The sequence below is a fragment of the Sphaerodactylus townsendi genome, linkage group LG01 (assembly GCF_021028975.2).
Source record: "Sphaerodactylus townsendi isolate TG3544 linkage group LG01, MPM_Stown_v2.3, whole genome shotgun sequence".
NCBI lineage: Eukaryota > Metazoa > Chordata > Lepidosauria > Squamata > Sphaerodactylidae > Sphaerodactylus > Sphaerodactylus townsendi.
In genome coordinates, this window is record NC_059425.1 from 157,745,801 (window position 1) to 157,762,111 (window position 16,311).

The window sequence follows — 16,311 nt, forward strand, 5'->3', positions numbered from 1 at the left end:
TTCAGACATCTGTGCACATGTACTTATTTATTTTAAAAGTTTATACTCCACTCCATGCTGAAGGAGCTTCACAATGATAATTACAGCAATATTACAACCAGAAAATTAGGGGAAATGCATTTAGATTACTAAAACTTCTCAAAGAGGCAATGCTCATATAATCCAAAGGCCATCTTTTACATTCTGGGCCCCTTAATTTCTATGGGCCCCATAGCTCTCTGGTTTTGTTTCTTCCAGGGTGGGTTTATAAAGTTTTATGAAATTTTATGCTGGATGCCGATGTAATTTTGTTTAATTCGCTGTTTTACATGGGGTTTTAAGGTGATTGTTTGTTATTGTGTTGTTCACCGCCCAGAGCCCTTCGGGGGAGGGGCGGTAAATAAAATTGATTATAAATAAATAAATAAAATAAATCTTGCATAATGAGGTCTTTACAATATACTTCTAAATGCTATCAGCAGCATGCTTTGGTATATCTCCTCTGGGCTATTCCAGGTATAGTAACCTCCGTGCTGAGGTCATCTTGACTTCAGACAATGATGGAATGGGGATAAAGCACCCAGTGCAGATTTTAATTGAGGCATACTAGGGGATCACATGGGGAAAGCCACACTCTTCACAGGACAGGGCTTTGGCTCAGTGGCAGAACTTCTGCTTTTCATGAAGAAGGGTCCAGGTTCAGCCCCCAGAATCTATATTTAAAACAATCAGATAACAAGCGATGTGAACGGCTCTCCAGCACTGTCTGGAAGCTGTGGCAGGTTGGTTGAAAGTGAAGTTAAATCCGGTGGAGATGGTGGTTCTCTGGCTTGGTCCGGGGGAGAGACCTGTGGATTTCTGGCTGCCAACCCTTGACAGTGCAGTTGTCCAACTATCTGCATCAGTCAAGAGTCTGGGTGTGACTATGGACTCCAGTTTATCGCTGGAGGACCAAGTCATTAGGACAGCCCAGACTGCTTTTTTCCATCTTAGACAGGTGAGGCAGTTGGCTCTATATCTCTCTGAACCTGACCTTGCCACAGTAATCCATACAATGGTCACTTCAAGAGACTACTGTAAATCACTCTACGCTGGCCTACCTTTGTCTTTGATCTGGAAACTTAAGCTTGGCGAAGTCCGCACAGGCCAAAAACAGTGCCACTGGAATGGTAAAAACACCATTCCAGGGACGCTGTTCGCATGACTGCCTCCTCCACAACAAGGCAGTGCCATGCTCCCACCACCACCACCAGGGCGGAAACGCTGTTTCCCTGCCTCGCTTAATGAGCGAGGCTTTTGGGAAACAGCATTTTCCTGCTGGCACTATGGAAACGGCACCAGGTTTCCCCCACACTTATCTTCTCTCCCTGAGTGATAGAGAGGCACGTCCATGCTGCCCTTCAACTCATGGGGGTTGGAGGGCAGCGTGGGCATGCCTCCCTGTTTCTGTGGAGCTCTGTAGGGAGAGAAGGTAAGTGTGGGGAAAGAAAATGGAGGCACCTCCGGTGGCCACATCTGCTCTGGGGCTGCTCGCACCTCAGCATGTGAATGGCCCCGGGCTCCACTGGCATCATATATGCTGGTGGGATGCCGCTGTAGGGGCCCGTGCAGAATCCGCCCTTATGTAGAATGTGGCTACAATGCTGCTTACGGGGACAGCCCATCGGGACCATATTATACTGGTTCTCAAAGAACTACACTGGCTGCTGGTCAATTTTTGGGTCATTTTCAAAGTACTGGTATTAACCTTTAAGGCTTTAAGTTGTATTGTGGCAATTCCACAGGGCCTGTTCCATCAGGCCTTTCCCAACTAGTCAGCCAGACTGAAGTGCCTCCTGCCGGGCCATTCGCTTGGGAGTGGCTCCAACCTCGGGTTTTTCAAAAGAATTGCTAGTTTAGCAATTTTCAAAAAACCTCGGTTGGAGGAAATAAAATGGGGCAGGCTTGTTTTGGTGGCGAGACCTGTGTGAAGGGTTTCATTGGCCGTTTCCGCATGGCAGCGGAAACGGCTGGGTCGGCGCTTCTCGCGCCGACCGAAGACGCTGGGACCGTCCGCACGGATGGTCCCGGGAAGAGGCGGCCAGCCAGCGCTGCAGCCGCCCGTGCGAATGGCAGCCTGGAGACGGCGTTTTTACCGTCTCCAGGCCGTCATTTTCCGCCCGTGCGGAAACGGCCATTGTGTCCTACAGCTGTGTCTGTTTGCCTGTGTGGAATCAGCCTTTGTCTTCCAGCTTATGTGAATGGAAAATCCTGCCTAATGTATGCTGGAGCTCTGTGAACTTCAGAGCATCATACATACTTCCTTATAGCAGGATGGGCTAGCTCAGTGGTGGCGGACCTATGGCACGGGTGCCAGAAGTGGCACTCAGAGCCCTCTCTGTGGGCACGCGCAAACTAGGCTGGCCTGGGGCACTGGGCTCGATTATTAGCATTAAACCGAAGACCTAATTGTGGGAAAGCAGTGTAGGTAATCCTGTTAAGCACTGTTAAAACCCACTGATTTTCATGCGAAGAACTAAAGCGCGATCCTTTACCAGGGAGTAAGCTTGGTTGCTGGCAATGGGGCTTGCTTCTGAGTAAACCCTCCTAGGGTCATGATTCACCCGTTTGAAGAGTTGCATAGCAAAGCAAAGCCAACGACTACCACCAAGCTTACTCCCAAGTAACGCACACCTTGAAGCCAACTGTTTTTTCTAAACTAAAACCTCAGTATTCAGGCTAAATTTCCGTGTTGGCACTTTGTAATAAATAAGTGGGTTTTCGGTTGCAATTTGGGCACTCTGTCTCGAAAACGTTTGCCATCACTGGGCTAGCTGATCATCAAGGTGTTCCCTCACTTCCGTCAGCATTTCTTTCTTACCAAACCCTCATGTGCTGTTACTTGTAGCTACTAGTAATTTTCATTGAAAATGCTAGAAATCCTCCTTATTTTATACAAACCTTTGATGCACTAACAAGATATGTTCGTGTTTTTTTCTGAGCACACAGAAACAGATCAATAGTTTGGCCCAAGGCAAGGTGACAGAGTCAGAAGGTAAAAACTGTTAAATGCCAGATTTCCCTTGAAGTTATTTTTCATGTGTGTTTTATAGCTTGCTCTGCGCTCAGGCTGAATTAAAGTAAATTGTTATCCCTCTCAACTTCCCAGTGACTCTAAATTAGGCTGTCAGATAGAAAACTTCCTCAAGGTTGCTTCATGTCTGGGACAAATTTTGGTCCCGGCTCTGACATCTCAAAACCAAATGAGCAGTTCACTCTGTGGTGTTTAGCAGCCTCGCCTCCAAATCCCAAGTCCGGGTTTTGTAACTGTTTTCGTGTTCCTGGAGGACTTGGATGATTTACAGCCCAGGTTTTAACTACTGGTCAGTCTCTCTCTCCACTTGCTGCACGTGGCCAAGCACTCATGAAAGACAACAGCAGACTGACCTCTGCATCCTCACATTTGACTTGAACTCTCTGCTTGTGTGAACTACCCCTCTTGCCATCCTCCTGTCCGCTTTTTAGTTCTTACCATTTTGACACTTCTCCCTTACCTATCGGAAAAGTGTGCAATGCACAGTCTTCTCAAGACACACATTCACGATTTGGTGCAAATAGGGCCATGTATATTTTCTGCATGTTCAGAATTTCAGACTTCTGATATTCTTGTAATTTCTCCCTGAAATCCAAATAATCCATTTGTTTTCCTCTTTTTAGGATTCCACTTTGATCAAATGAGATATTTGGAGAAGGGGCAAGAAGGGAAATTTCACAACATTTCCGAATTTTGCTTTGCAGATGCTCAGAAGCAGGCAATATCTTCTCAAACCTTCTTGTCCTTTTGCTAGCACACCACTGGTATGCAATATCAAAAGCAAAACATAACTGTAAGGGCTGAATTTACTAAAAGACACACAAAACTACAGTGAGAAATCAAAGAAAATTCCCTTTTTGAAAGAGAATAATGGCAATATCTAAACTTGTGAATTTGAGAAGAATGCCAATACCATAGCTGTAAAATACACACATTGCCCTATTCACACAACAAGGAGTGACTCTTCCTATATGTCCCCATGCACCATTTGTGCTCATTAGGTTACCACCTGCTAGTTGTCTCCCTTGTAAAGTTGCCATCTGCTCCTAGTCCTTGAGTAGCTGGCTTGACATCACTGAGACTTTGTCCCTTTTATTTCTGTTATAGCTCCTACCCTCTAGAATGAGCTCCCTGAGAAGGTGGGCGGGGGGGTGGGGGGCTGAGGGTGTCATCTCTAGAAATTTTTGAGAGTCTCCAGAAGTCATTCTATTTTCCAGCACTTTTAATGGGACATAAAATGTAGGTATCTTTTAGTGGGGAAGGGTTATTTGGGGTTTTATTTATGCTGTATTGTCTTTTCTGCACTTACCCCAAACTGAAGCTGTTTCCGATGGCATCATTTTCCCTGAAGTTTATCCATACCCCCCTCCAAACATTATTTCCTGGCTGGCATAATTTTTTTCCCCCACACGTGCGCGGTAGCAATGCTGCGCATCTTTGCTGTTTGGATGTGAAAATGGCTGACCGAGTGCAAAAGGGGAAGTTGGGTGACCACTGCTGCGTGCTTCTCTCCCCAAGTAGCGCGGGGTCCCCTGGCACTCCCCACTACAGGGGCGGCGACAACGCAGCCCCCCCGACGCTGAAGCTGTCATGCCCCCTCAGCGCGCGTCATTCCTGGCCTCGAAACGGTGCCTTTTGATGACCCCGTGGGGAAGCCCGGGAGCGCGCCAGAAATGACGCGCGTTGGGAGTAGCGCGCAGCAACCTTTGGTCGAGGTAAGTGGGGAAACGCCCATAGATAACGGCCAGGCTTTTTGGCAGGAAAGAAAGATTAAGTCAGACTGATTGTCAAGGAAGCTAGCTTGGATATGGTTCAGCAAACAACATTGTAGTACAAGTGCTCCTTAAAACTACAAAATAAACGGTGATTGGAAACATTTCCAGCACTAAGCCAAGGGGCGGGGGGTGGTGCGGAACTCTGTAGAAGAAACACATCATTAGTAGACTGGATACAAGGCAAAGCACTTGTGAAGAAAGGGCCGATATTTTAAAATAGAATTTGTAAACCACCTTGAACCACAAAGAAAGGTGGGATATAAATATTTCAATAAAGTGGCACTTGTACATACTTAGAGAATTCTTCCAATATGTGAAATACCGTGTTTCCCCGAAAACAAGACAGTGTCTTATATTAATTTTTGCTCCCAAAGATGCGCTATGTCTTATTTTCAGGGGATGTCTTATTTTTCGTGTTCTGTCCGTCGGGCATGCTTCCAAACAAAAACTTTGCTACGTCTTACTTTTGGAGGATGCCTTATATTTCGCACTTCAGCAAAACCTCTACTACATCTTATTTTCAGGGGATGTCTTATATTCGGGGAAACAGGGCAAGAGTAGCATCATCCTAAAAACTGAAAAGGGCTCAGAAAGCAGTGCTGATCATATGTGTCAAAGAAGGGGCTATGAGTGGACACGGACAGAGACTGCACTGAGAAAAGGTGACACCAACAATCTGCATAGAGTAGCAGATGCCAGTTTTACTAGCCTGGTAGAAATCTATATTGTAAGATGTCCCAGTTCTAGCATACAGCAAGGCAAGTCTTTGATAAATGATTTGCCATAGTATTTACCAAAGCATATGAATCGAAATAAATCACGGGACTGGGGGGAAATGTCTGGCGTGTGGCTGTTTAATGTACAGGGCACCTTGCCTTTGTTGGTCTGCACAAAGTCAGGCCATCAAGTAGTTAAATCGTTCCTCTTCCCCTCATTTAGTGCCTCTTGCACACAAGAGATCTCCTGCTCCTTCACCTTTTCCCCATGCAGAACCTATTACACACACAGGCCTTTCATTTGCTCCATATGCGCCATCCTGCTTTCCAAGAGAATTATAATAATGCGGCTCCTACTGCCATGCCTGTATAATTAACCTCTGGTCTCTCAACTGTAGTTTGATACACTTGAAGCGCTACCTTGGATTTCCAAGCCCCCCTGCATGTTAGGCAGGCCAATCCAGCAAACAGATTTCAGCTTTCTGGGGAGTTTGTTTCACCCTCATTGTTGACTTATCAATCTTTCCAATTTTACCGAGCTAATGAAATTTCCCAGGATGCTGAAGGATCATCTCTGCTTTATTTTCTGTGAATGAAATAAATCAAGGAGAGAGACTTTCCAGTAACCTGTCTAGAGTCCTCCGTGCAGAGGAAGGAGGAGAGGCAGGCCTGCACTTTTCAGCTCCGGACTGGCTTTCTCTGGCCAGTGCTGCTCATCAATCTGCTCAGGCTGACCTTCTTGGCACTGCCTGCAGCCAACCACTTTCCCACATAATGCATTTTCAATGTGGCATGAACATCGCCTTGTTCTGAAGCCCAGTGCCAGCTTTCTCATTTCCTTCATGCATCACTCTCCGAGTGCTTTGCATGTGCACTTTTCCTTTCCTGCATGCATGGCAATGATGGATGTTCGCACCAAACTTGGGCCCACCCCTCAAAGCCTATGGCTTTCATGCAGACACAGTCCATTTACCCCGCTAGTCAGCTGATGCATGACAAGTGCAGAGCCGAGATGCTGAAGGATATTTCATGAACATTTTCATTGTTCTTTCCCCCCCACCCCCAATGTTCTTCTATTTCAGACCATTTTTCTTGGTGAGTGAAGAGAGTCTCTGAATCTGGAAAGGGGAGTATAAACAGTAGAAAAATATAAAATCTAGGGGTTTAAGGAACATAGTAGTTTCCCCGGCTGAAACTAATACTATGATTTTCAGTTTCTCTTTTCTACTGCTTGTCTCTGGATTGACTTTGCTTTTACCTTGTGAACATCAAATCGATGATTCTAGGGGGCAACTTTTTCTCTGTTGCCTCATGCCAGATTCACATTCTTCAGCATTATTTGGGTGTCAGTAAATCAGGATGATATATTATTATGCATGCATTTCATGAACAGCACAGACTGAGCTGGGTTCCACAAATCTCGGACTCTTATCTGGCGAACTGGATTTGTCTCCCTGCTCCTACACATGACACCTGCTGGGTGACCTTGGGCTAGTCACAGTTCTCTCAGCCTCACCTACCTCACAAGGTGTCTGTTGTGGGGAGAGGAAAGGAGTTTGTAAGCCCTCTTGGGTCTCCTTACAGCAGCCATTCTCAACCAGGGTACCGTGGTACCCTGGGGTGCCATGAGCATGTCCCAGGGGTACCGTGGCAATACTACCGCCCCCCCCCTCTTTTTTGCAGTGTCTCCCACCGGCGCCAGCAAGGACATGGAGCTGGCCCATGGGGCAGGGCCTGCCACAAGGTCAGCAGCCCCCCCCCAGTGCTTCCCTTCACCCTGGGAGGGGAAGGTGGGGTGTGTGGCAAGCAGGGGCAATGGGAGGGGAAGGTGGAGGGTGACGGCAGGGGTACCGTGAGATATGAAGAGTGAGGTCAAGGGTACCCTGACCTCGAAACACTGCCTTACAGAATAGAAAAGAGAGGTATAAATCCAAACTTTTCTTCTTCTCCAACTGGGTGCCTCATGCTTGCATGAGTGACTGCCTCCCCATGCCATGTGGGCATCTTTGGGGCATCATATGTCCCCTGCCTAAGACTTTTGAACAGCAGATGGATGATAACTGTTAATTAATAACTGAGTGTTGTTTCTCTCCTTGCATTTAATATTTCAAATTAACTTACCAAAAAGTAAAAATTGTCAAAACAAATACAATTCACAACGTATATACTAACATTAAATCCACTTACACTTTCCTCAGTGTTTGAATGAGCGCTGTTCCTTTTCTTCCTAATAATTTAATATTCCAGAGTGACCTCTCTACCCTGTTTCCCCGACATCCCCAGAAAATAAGACATCCCCAGAAAATAAGACGTAGTAGAGGTTTTGCTGATGTGCGAAATATAAGGCATCCCCTGAAAGTAAGACATAGCAAAGTTTTTGTTTGGAAGCATGCCTGACGAACAGAACGCAGAAAAATAAGACGTCCCCTGAAAATAAGACATAGCGCATCTTTGGGAGCAAAAATTAATATAAAACACTGTCTTATTTTCGGGGAAACACGATATATGGATGCATACGTTTTCCTAAGACATTTGTTTATGATTTCTATTATAATTCATTGTTTTAAAATACGAAGATAACATTTAAATATTTTTAACTAAACATTGTTTGTTACTTATTGATTTGCTTCATGTATACCCTGTTCCCCCACTCCTGTTGGGACTCAAAGTGACTTAGATTAGGCTGAGAGTGTGTGACCGGCCCAAGGTCACCCAGCAAGCTTTCATGGCAGACTGAGATTCAAAGTCTAGATCACTTCACAATGAAGACTCGGAATAATCATGTGAAGCAGAATGTTAGAAAGAGCAGAACCAACTCCAGTGTCAAGTCACGAATGAGTGGTCTGGTTAAGCATTGTTGATCAAAAACTCCTTCCTAATCTCAGTATGATCACAGTTTTGATCCTGACCTTAGGTGTCTCTCAGTATACTCCCTGCATCTCTTATGTTCTTCAGGCAGCCTCCTCTTTAAGGTGCTCTTCTTTAGGACTGTCTCTACAGCAAGGTCACGGACCTCCTGTATGGTGTGCCCTGTCCTATAGAAAGGTCTTCCAGAGTGGGTAAAAAGGTGTCTTCCATTGTTACATTTAGGAAGGCATTTAAAGCAGTCCTATTCCAGACAGCATTTTATTGGTGGGTAACCTTTTCCAGCAAATTTAGCTGTGAGTTTGCTGATAGTTTGTATTTAACTCTTTGGTATGTTAAGTCTGAAGGCTTATAAATTGTTAAACTATGCATGTTAATGTTTTATTTTTGTTAATTTATTCCTTTTCAGTTTTGTTGCTATGTTGTATGCTGCCTTGAGTCCAAGAAGTCTGAAGAATAGAAATATGGACACCTCTGTTTTCAAACCAAAGAAGAGATTTCTGGTTTGTTGGCTTGTTTTTTTAACCCCACTGAGCCATATTATACAATCCTGATTGAATCCACTTGGAAATTAGAAGCTGAAAGCAATCCTGTTGCTACTTCTCATTTGACACTTACAAGGGATTGTCCTCTTCATCTCTCTTCTCCATCAAATGTACTGTATGAGCAGCAATGGTCCTCTAGATCTACAGTACCTCAGTATAGGACCACCAGCTATATTAGGACACCTCCCACCACTTGGCTCTGGGCTCCTGCAGTTGCTCAATGGAGAAGCATGAGGAAAAAAATGAAGAAAAAAGCAGCATCACCGTGATCCCACAACATCGCTTTTGGTTGCATACCAAGAAGTTACATCACAGTGTCACAGTGACCCTCCAAGCAGTTCCCAAATAGCTTTGGTTTTGATGGAGATTCAGGAAATTCCTAGAGGATCACAGCAAAGTTGTGATATAACAGGAAATGACATTGTGGTGTTATGTGTCACACCATTACCCAGTGGTGGGATCCAAAAATTTTAGGTTCCCATGGTGGTGGGATTCAAACTGTGGCGTAGCGCCAATGGGGCTGGGCGGGGCACGATGGGAGCGTGGCCAGGCATGGGCGGGGCATTCCTGGGCGGGGCTGTGGCAAGGAAGCAGCTGCTACGCCGGTCCTTGGGCGGGAAACGAATGCATGCAGACGCAGGCTGCCACGCACGCCGGTGCACCTCCTGCTAGACTGCTTCAAGTTCTGCGCGCTACTGCTGAGAGGAGGGGCATAACTAAGGCAAAAAATCACGTGGCAAAATCATCAATTAGTAACCCCCTCTCGACACACACAAATAATTAGTAACCTACTCTCGGGAACCTGTGAGAACCTGCTGGATCCCACCTCTGCCGTTACTCCTGCTCTGCCTCCAAAAGCTCTTGGCTGCTGGGCAGATGGTTGGCAACCCTTCCACCATCCCATTGGCCAGTGCCAGCTGTCTAGTTGCCTTTCCTCAGACTCAACTCTCTTCCAGACCAAGTGGTACCAGCTGCCATTGTTTTGGTTCGCTAGCAATCCCACTTGAGACCTTTAGCCACCCCAGCAGAGCTCGTGCCACCTGTCTCTCTTCCACCTCCAGTCTTCGCTGTCAAATGGCGATTGCTATTGTTCCTCCATGGTAAGAAAGCTAGACTACTCCACCTACTCGGCAGCTGGTATCTTTAAGGAGTGGTGGCAAGTCTCTAGAGTCCTTTCTCTTCTAACACTGAAGCCCCCCATTAATTACATTCTTCCTGAATTGGAAGATCAAGCTTCTCCCTTTCTCTCATCTCTTTCCCCAGACTCATGTGTTATGCAATTCATGGCCATCCATCACTTTCCATCTCTTTACCCACTACCATCAACTTTCCTTTTTCTGCCTTCACATATCAGCCACCATTTCATTTGTTATGGGCCACCTTTGTAACAGAATTTTCCTTCATTGTTCCATTGACTTCCAGTGCTTTTTTTTTTGCCTCACCCAAACTACGTGTGAAAATGTGACTCATCTGTCACTCTTCAAAACAGCCACAATATGGCCAGTACAGTTAAAATTATTCATGTGAGTCATGTTCCAGCAGCTGAAACAGCCACCAGACTCCTACTTGGAGGGGAGATGTAATCAGGACAACCAGAACTGTACTAGATACAGATCTTACAACAGTTCCATAGTGGAAGGTCAATCCATAAATACTAAGATCCATTCTGGCAGAGAAGCAGAGGATGTGACAAATGATTAATCTATATCCCAAAGGAAATCTTCCCAACTACCGGTCACTGGAGAGAGTTTAGAGAAGAATACCTGTGGAAATACCTGTGACACAGAAGTCCCTGTTTAGTTCTCAGGATCAGCCTCTCTGAGGATGCACAAACAGTGTGAGCCATAGAGAAAGAGTTGTGTATAAGTTATGGTTCTATAGGCATGCAAGAAGGACTATTGGATGGAAAATTCAGAATTTTAAGACACGTTTTCCTTGCATTGCAGATCTCTGGTCCTTGTGGCTAGGTAGATGGGCCTGAAGGTCCATGGTCAGCACTTATTGAAACTTCTAGCTTACAACCTAGTAAGATAACATCTCCCATGGATGAGTTCAGTGTCCTCTTTAGTTCTCTGCTCCTTCTATAAATTTCCAGTGTCCTCTTTAGTTCTCTGCTCCTTCTATAAATTTGAGGCCCTCTTTGATATTGAGCCCAGGCTAGATGGCCCTCCCCCAAATGTCTCTGTACAAGTTGCGTGGGTTAATACAACATTAGAATACTCTACAAACAGGTCGCTGCTAGCAGTGCAGTAACTGTACCCCACCTACAGGGCTGAGTTTAGCTATTAGTGTTCACCATGGACAAGAAAAAGTCTGCTGCGTTGCCAAGAAAGGTTTTTCTTGCCAATGTGGAAAAAAATTGAAAGGTTACCATCAGTTTTAAAGCTATTGACACAATAACTGCAGTGTTAAGAAGACCTGCTTGAAAAGTTTTCAACAAGTATTAAAAAAAACCCCAAAAAGTATCAGCCAGTAGTACACATAGGACATTTTTTGCATCCTTTATAGCAAGATTCAGTCTGAATTATATAATTCATGCTTTTTTTCTGCTACGTATCATTTATTCTGTGGTAAACCAATGAGGGAAAGATCATGTGTTTGAAGTCATTATTATCTGGTCCATTCTTGACTCTGTAAGTCGTAGGATTGGTCAGTAATGGTTCTAATTGGTTTGGATGCACATGTCAGAGTGGTGTAGTGGTGGCAAACTAAACTGGTGAACTGGGTTTGTTTCCCCACTCCACAGTGCTAGAATGAAAGTTATTCAGTGTGAGCATCCGCACTGTAGTCCACCCCTACAGTGTAGGCTGCTTTGACTTCACAGCAGCTCAGCAACCCTTTTGGAACAAACAAGACATGACTCCGGCTTCTGTTCATAAGCTCTTTACTTTAATCAGGCAGTTAACAGCACTTCTGCAAGCTTGAGCCCCTGCATCACTTCAACAAACCTCCCCCTTTCCCTGACTTTTTATCCCTCTCAGGAGGCTCCATCCCTCCTGGGAGTTCCCTGCTCAGCCTCTTCTGCTTTCCTGGTCCTCCTGCTTGATTGCAGCCTGGTTGGGGCTATGCTGCCCCCATCCGATTCTCTAAGGCTGCAGTAGGCTGCTGATTGCAACTTGGCTAGAGCTGTGCTACCTCCACCCTTTTCCCTGGAACTGCTGAAGCTTGCACTTGCTGCTCAGGCCCTCTTGCTATTTCTCTGCAGTTTCTAACAGCTCCTGGCTTCCTGAAGACCTCTGCTTCTGCTGGCATGTCCAAGGGTTGTAGGGTGCTCAGAGGTCCCTGGATGGGCATCTGTGGCAAGGAGAGGAGTGGAACTGGCTGACTGGTGCTGGGAGGCAGCCCTTCTCTGGACATTCAGCTTTCTCAGTCTCTACCCAGCCAGTCTCCACCCAGTCTCAATCAAACCTGAGGGTTTGAGCAAAGGCTCCTCTCACTCTGCCACTTAAAGACATAGCACCATATTTCCATCTCACTCTCCATGCTGAGAGCCAGTGTGGTGCGGGAATTAAGAGTGGCAGACTCTAATCTGGAGAACTAGGTTTGATTCCTCACTTCTCCACATGAGCAGCAGACTCTAATCGGTAGACCAAGTTTGTTTCCACGCTCCTACATATGAAACTGCTGGGTGACCTTAGGCTAGTCACAGTTCTCTCAGAACTATCTCAGCCCCTCTTACCTCACAAGTGCCTTTTGTGGGGAGGGGAAGGGAAGGCAATTATAAGCCACTTTGAGACTCTTCAAAAGTAGAGAAAATAAATCCAACTCTTCCAATTTTTTTCTGTCTTCTTTTCTGTCATAAGAACCTAAGAAAAGGTCCACTGGTTCAAACCAATTACTCTTCTAGTCTAGCACCCTGCTTCACACAGTGGCCAGGACAACCAGTTGTTCATGAGGGCCAACAAAAATGGCACCCAGTCCAAGGACTTCCTGTTAAGTTGCCTCCTGGCACCAGTATTCAGAGGTTTGCTGCTTCTGACTATGGAGGTTTTGTTTTTGAAGTAGCTGTAGCTAATAGTCAATGATGAGATATCATTCTTATCCTCTGTCTAACTCCTTTTTTAAAGCCAACCATACTTGGGGCCATCGTTACATCCACTGGCAGTGCATTCTACAATTTAGTTACTCATTGAATATAGTAGTATTTGCTTCTGTCTGTGCTGGATCTATTGTCTATCCATTTCATAGGTGGCCCTGGCGTGCTAGTATTATAAGAGAGAGAGAAAAAAACTTCTCCTTGTTCATTTTCTCTGTCCCATGCATAATTTTACAAACTTGTGTCATGTTCCCCTCATTCCAAGTGTCTTTTTTTTCCACTCTGGGTGCTAAATTCTTTAGTCTTTCTTCATACGAAAAGTATTCTAATTACTTAATCACCTTGGTCTCTCTCTTCCACACTTTTACCAGCTCTTCAATAGCCTTTTTCAGATATAACGACCAGCGTCTATCAGACTACTCCAAATGGAGGCTCACCCATTGATCTATACAGGGACACTGCAATATTGGCCTTTTAATTTTCAGTTCCTTTCCTAATCATCTCAGCATGGAGTTTGCCCTTTTCACTGATGCCGGCGCAGTGACAGTCTCATCAATTTATCCACTACAATTTCAAGACTTCTTTCTCTTTCAGCTAGATCCCATCAGCATACATTTAAAATTGAGATTTTGTGTTCCGGGATACTCATAGACCAGGGGTCTGCAACCTGCAGCTCTCCAGATGTTCATGGACTGCAATTCCCATCAGCCCCTGCCACCATGGCTGATGGGAATTGTAGTCCATGAACATCTGGAGAGCTGCAGGTTGCAGACCCCTGTCATAGACTGATGAAGCTGCCTCAGACTCAATCAGACCATCGGTCCATTAAGGTCAGTATATTGTCTACTTAAACCAGATCTGAGATGGAGGTCTACCACCTGATCCTTTTAAGTGGAGATGCCAGGGATTGAACTTGGGATGTTCTGCATGTAAAGCACAGGCTTTCCCACTGAGCCCCTTCTGTAACATTTGTCTAGAAGCACTTCTGACTTTCATAATAAAATGGGATCTATAAGTATTGATTCATTGGTAAACTTGTGGTTAAGCAAGAAATCAGCCTTCTCAAATAATCTTCCACTTTTCTTTTTTAAAAAAGAATCTTTTCAACAATTCAGAAAGAGGTGCAAAGTAGCGAAGGGGATGTAACCACTGCGGGAAATCAGCAAAAGTTAATTTGTGAGGAGCAGTGCCTCAATCTACAAAAAGAGATATCTGAAAATGAGGTTTCGTTCAGGATGAATGCCACATTGTGATATTTGCTGAAGCCTCCCTGCAACAGGTCAGATCTATCTTTGGTAAATCACTAGGGTCACTGTGTCCAGATAACTAAAGCTGGATCATGTCCAATGTATTGGATCCTTGATTCACTGTCCATTGCTGCCCTGTTGAAAATTCTGTGCACTGGATCCTATGAAGAAAAGGAGTTTATAGAGCAGATTTTTCCCATCTGTCTGCCATGCTTTTGCACTTCCCTCCAAGCTGTTCCAGAGGGCTGAGGGGATTCTGAAGGACAAAGTGGGAAGCAGGCAGAGTGAATGCTGCTTGAGGGGAAGTCCACAGAAATCAGTTCTCCTCTTCTACTAATGGAGAAAGAATGTGCACAAAAATCAATTTCTGACCATTCATAAGAACATAAGAACTAGCCTGCTGGATCAGACCAGAGTCCATCTAGTCCAGCACTCTGCTACTTGCAGTGGCCCACCAGGTGCCTTTGGGAGCTCACGTGCAGGATGTGAAAGCAATGGCCGTCTGCTGCTGCTGCTCCCGAGCACCTGGTCTGCTAAGGCATTTGCAATCTGAGATCAAGGAGGATCAAGATTGGTAGCCATTCCCATTTCTTGTTTTAGCTCTCCACACTGTATCCCGTTGTATTCCCCAAGATCTCATGATCTTCAGGAACAGCTTTTCAGGAGGTGTCACAGACAGCAGGAAGAAAGGGAAGCATTCACTTCCTTGAATTTCTGCCATTCTCAAAAAATGTGTGCAGGATTCCTTTTTACGAGATACAGAGTTCCATAAACTGGAGACCATTTTTCTACTACTGTTGGTGAAGAGCAATACTATATGCACTTGGAGCCTGGAACAATAGGAAGGGAAGTAGCCTGCACCATTGCTGGCAGTCAAAAGCTAACACTGAGGGTCAGATGCTGCACCCATTCCATACTTCACAAGAGGAAAGCTCTATTGCATGCATGGACCCAGCTTGCAGGATGGTGGCATACATGCTGTAACAGGCTCTTCCAGCTTCCCTCATTCATTATGATTTTAAAAGAATGCACAGAACACTTTGAAAACTTTTTTTTAAGAATGTGGAGTTAAACATACCCTCCATTATGTTACTGTACCACTACTGGTAAACAGGAAGAATTCAGATGAAAGGGCTCCATGTTGTGGCTACTGATCAATGTTTCACTTGTCTAAGGTGGAACCGTTCTCTATAGATGTGGTAAATCTGAACTGAAATGGCAGCTATGTGTTTTGCCCATGAAGTTCAAGGTTGGCACTCAGTGGATATTTTCTCCACAGGAACTGACTTCTGCAGTTTTGAGATCAATTGTAGCTCTAAGAAATTTCCAGGCCCCATCTGGACATTGGCAACCCAAGCTGTCTGAGGGGAGAACTGAATAAGGAGCCCCTCCCTCTTCCTATCGAAACTATGGCTCAAACTGTCGGTAGAGTGATCGTTTACTTGTCAAAGGAAAACAAGAAACTCTTCTTTAGTCGAAGTGGCTTTGGCTCAGGGTAATCTCACACAGCAAGTGAAAAAAGGACCTTCACTCTGAATGATTAATCTGAGTTCTTCTCTGAGAACATGATCATTCTTGGTGGAAAAAATGGGATTAAAATACTCCCGTTCAATTTTTTTTCCCTTTCTGTTCTTTGTTGTGAAATGTTCATCTGTTAGCCAAAATGATTCCATGTGCAGTCATCCTTCAATTAATCTTGAATTAATTTTTAAATCTGCTGTCCTCTCATATATAATTTACCATATGAAAACTCACGGCAGTCAATCTTTCATTAGACGTGGGGTGAGAGAGGGTCAGCAGACACTCCTGCCATACTAAAAATAAAGGCACCACATCTGGTATGGAATGATGTCTGGAATTGTAATGCACATGCATCCACTTACGGGTCCGGCTGAAAACACAAACGAGAGGCCCGTTGCCTGTTGAAACCTGAACCAGTGTAATAGGAACCACAAGCCCCGAAACAGACTGTTTGTGTATGTATGTAACCGGTTTATTAGCACAATGTGCAGGCTCGCAGAATACAAGGACCTTCGTTTCAGGCAGATCTGTCGCACGCTTAACAAGCTGCTTGT